Genomic DNA, 4,088 nt, shown 5'->3' on the forward strand with positions numbered 1-4,088 from the left:
GGTCATCCCTCTCTATTGCGCTAATACCATCATTAATTAACAGAGTTACCCCATCACCTTTTCCAAGCTTCCTGTCCTTCCTAAATGCCATGTCACCTCCAATATTCTCATCCCAATCTCTGTCACCCTGCAGCCATGTCTCTGTAATGACTATCAGATCGTACTTATTTATTCTATTTATGCTCTCTGTTCATCTGTTTTGTTTCGAAAGTTCCATGCATTCAGATACAGAGCACTTAGTTTTGTCCTTTTATTATTTTTGTGACCTCCAGCCTTATCTGTTGATTTACTCTTAGATTTGTACATTCAGTCCCTTCCTGTCACAGTCTGTTTATCATTTCCCATATTTATACCTTTCTCTCTTGCCTTGCCTCTCCTCCTTGATTCACCATATCTTCCCAAATTTGATCCCTTGCCCCCACTATTCAGTTTAAAACCGTCTCTACGTCCCTCGTTCTGTGGCTCGCGAGAACACCGGCACCAGCACGGTTCAGGTGTAGACCGTCCCAACGGTACAGCCACCTCTTTCCCCAGTACTGGTGCCAATGCCCCACGAACCAGAACCCACTACTACCACACCAGTCTTTCAGCCGCACATTACTTTCTCTAATCTTATTTGTCCTATGCCAATTTGCACATGGCTCAGGTAATAATCCAGAGATGATTACCTTTGAGGTTCTGCTTCTTAATTTGGTGCCTAGTTCCTCATACTGACTATGCAGAACCTCTATCCTTATCCTGCCTATGTCGTTGGTACCGACATGGAACACGACAACTGGATCCTGCCCCTCCCATTGTATGTTTCGCTCCAGCCCTGAGCAGACGTCCTGAATCCTGGCACCGGCAGGCAACGCAGCCGTCTGGACTCTTGCTCTTTGCTGCAGAGAACAGTGTTAATCCACCTTACTATACTGTCCCCTACTACCACTACATTCCATTTTTCTCACACTTTGAGCCGCAAACACTTTTTTTTAATTTTCAAAATATACTTTATTCATAAAAATCTGCAAATATTACATTGCCAAACAGTTTCAAACAGCACCAAAAAATACAAACATTGCAAGGGAGATCAGTTTCCTTCTCTCCTATCATGAGTTTCTTCACAACCCTTCCATTTCACTATTGTCATGCCAATTACAGTTTTACATTTACAGCAAAAGAAAATATCAACGATACAGTTCGAGGGATTTCCCATGGATCCAGCCCCTCAGTTCAGCTTGGTGGGGGGACCTTACACTGTGGTCTTTCCCCATTGAGCCTTTGCTGCGGCTGCTCCAAGCTTTAGTGCGTCCCTCAGCACGTAGTCCTGGACCTTGGAATGTGCCAGTCTGCAACATTCGGTGGTGGACAACACTTTGCGCTGGAAGACCAGCAAGTTTCGGGCAGACCAAAGGGCGACTTTCACCGAATTGATAGTCCTCCAGCAGCAGTTGATGTTTGTCTCGGTGAGCGTCCCTGGGAACAGCCCTGAGAGCACAGACTCCTGTGTTACAGAGCTGCTTGGGATGAACCTCGACAAAAACCACTGCATCTCTTTCCACACCTGCTTTGCAAAGGCACATTCCAGGAGGAGGTGGGCGACCATCTCTTCCCCACCACAGCCAACGCGGGGGCACTGTGCGGAGGGGGCGAGACTTCGGGTGTGCAGGAAGGATCTGACGTAAAGGGCCCGTCTCACCACCAGCCAAGCTACGTCTTGGTGCTTGTTTGAAAGTTCTGGTGATGAGGCATTCCGCCAAATGCCTTTGACGGTCTGCTCGGGGAACCATCCGACAGGATCCACCATCTCCTATTCCCGTAGGCCCTTGAGGACATTCCCTGCAGACCACTGCCTGATGGATCGGTGGTCAAAGGTGTTTTGCCGCAGAAACTAAACACTTTTTTTTTTATTTCCAAAATATACTTTATTCATAAACATCTGTAAAAATTACATTGCCAAACAGTTTCCAAACAGCACCAAAAATACAAACATTGCAAGGGATATCAGTTTCCTTCAATACTCTCATGAGTTTCTTCCCAACCCTTCCGTTTCACAATTGTCATGTCAATTACAGTTTTACATTTACAGCAAAATGGACCTTAATCACTTACAGATACTCATCAAACATGCAGCTTTTTCCAAACCAATCAACTACCTGCTTGCCTGTGATGTCACAGCTCAACAGATCCTCACCAAACAGCTCCTTCCACTGCACTGAAGCAAGAACCAAATCCTGTCAACTCACCCCAGCGGCGCTCTGTTTCCCTGCTCTCACTCTCCATTGGAATATCACTTTTTGATTTTTTTCCCCCAGCTCTGCTCCTGCTGTGCTCCTCTCTCTCTCGCTCTGTCTCTGAGTCGGTGCTTTTGACACACTTGTTTACTCTCTGTTCCGTCGTGCTCTTCTGTCTCTGGTCCAAAATCTGACTCTGGTGGGACTTGAACCCACAACCTTTGAATGCCTTCTTTATCATTATTTAGAAGTCCAACACGCTATCCATTGCGCCACAGAGACGCACATATTTTGATAAACATCACCAAGGCCTTTGATCATGTCAGCAGAGACGGACTCTTCAAACTGCGATGGAAACTCGGCTGCCCTCCTGAACTCTTGGGTATCATCTCTTCTTTCCACGAGAACATGCACAGTTCCATCAGTTACAATGGAGCAACATCAGACACTTTCAAGATCAGCAGTGAGGTAAAGCAAGGCTGCGTGCTGGCGCCAACTCTCTTAGGAACAGAGGAACATAGGAGTAGGCCATTCAGCCCGTCGAGCCTTTTCTGCCATTCAATTCGATCATGGCTGATCATCCACCTCAACGCCCCTTTCCCGTGCTCTCCCCATATCCCTTGATGTCATGAGTATCAAGATTTCTAACAATTTCTGTCTTGAACATGCTCAATGATTGAACAGCCACAGCTCTCTGGGGTAGAGAATTCCAATGATTCACCACCGTCTGAGTGTAGAAATTCAACTCGATCTCAGTTTTAAATGGCCTACTCCTTATTCTGAGACTTGGTCCCCTGATTTTAGACTCACCAACCAGGGCAAACATCCTATCTACATCCACACTGTCACGCCCTATAAGAATTTTATCAGTTTCAATGAGATCAACTCTCATTCTTCGAAACTTAAAGGAATACAGGCCCAGTTTCCTCATAAGACAATCCCACCATCCCAGGGATTAGTCTGGTGACCCTCTGTTTCACTCCCTCTATGGCAAGTATATCCTTCCTTAGATGAGGAGACCAAACTATACACAATACTCCAGCGCGGTTTCACCAAGGCTCTATACAATTGCAACAAGACATCTTTACTCCTGTACTCATGACCCCTCGTGTGAAGGCCAACATACCATTTGCCTTCCTAATTGATTGCTGCACCTGCACAAGAGCTTTTAGTGTCTCATGAACAAGGACACCCAGGTCCCTTTGGACATCAACACTTCCCAACCTCTCACCATTTAAGAAATACTCTGTCTTTCTGTTTATTCCACCAAAGTGGAGAACTTCACACTTACTCACACTATATTCCATCTGCCATGTTCTTTCCCATTCACTTAGCCTCTCCAGGTTCCCTGGAAGCCTCTCTGCATCCTTCTCAAAGCTCACACTTCACCTAGCTTTGTGTCATCTGCAAACTTGGAAATATTACATTTAATCCCTACATCCAAATCATTTATTTCGGTTGTTAACAGCTGTGGCTCCAACACTGATCCTTGCAGTACCCCAATAGTAACAGCCTGCCATCCTGAGGAGGACCCGTTATTCCTGCTCTCTGTTTTCGGTCTGTTAACCAATTCTCAATCCATACCAGTATATTATCTCCAATCCTATGTGCTCTAATTTTGTTTACTCACCTCCTGTGTGGGACATTACCAAAGCATCCACTGGTTCTCCTTTATCTGTTCTACAGGTAACATCCTCAAAAAACTCAACGGGTTTTTTCAAACCTGTTTTCCTTTTCATAAATCTATGTTGACTCTGCCCAATCATATCATTATTTTCTAACTGTCTATTTATCACATCCTTTATAACTGGTGTATTCTTCTCCATGCTGCTATTGTACACTTTCAGTGACACAGATGGGGGTGTTCACCTGTAT

At 45.3% G+C, this 4,088-nt stretch overlaps 1 non-coding gene across 1 annotated transcript; it reads right to left on the reverse strand.

The window, feature by feature from the left end:
• Nucleotides 1-2,404: 2,404 nt before the first annotated feature.
• trnar-ucu (transfer RNA arginine (anticodon UCU)) lies at nucleotides 2,405-2,495 on the reverse strand. The gene is given in 2 exon segments: nucleotides 2,405-2,440; nucleotides 2,459-2,495. It is a non-coding gene; the product is annotated as a tRNA-Arg (tRNA).
• Between the last annotated feature and the right edge of the window lie 1,593 nt (nucleotides 2,496-4,088).

This window comes from Heterodontus francisci, unplaced genomic scaffold (assembly GCF_036365525.1).
Source record: "Heterodontus francisci isolate sHetFra1 unplaced genomic scaffold, sHetFra1.hap1 HAP1_SCAFFOLD_148, whole genome shotgun sequence".
Lineage (NCBI taxonomy): Eukaryota > Metazoa > Chordata > Chondrichthyes > Heterodontiformes > Heterodontidae > Heterodontus > Heterodontus francisci.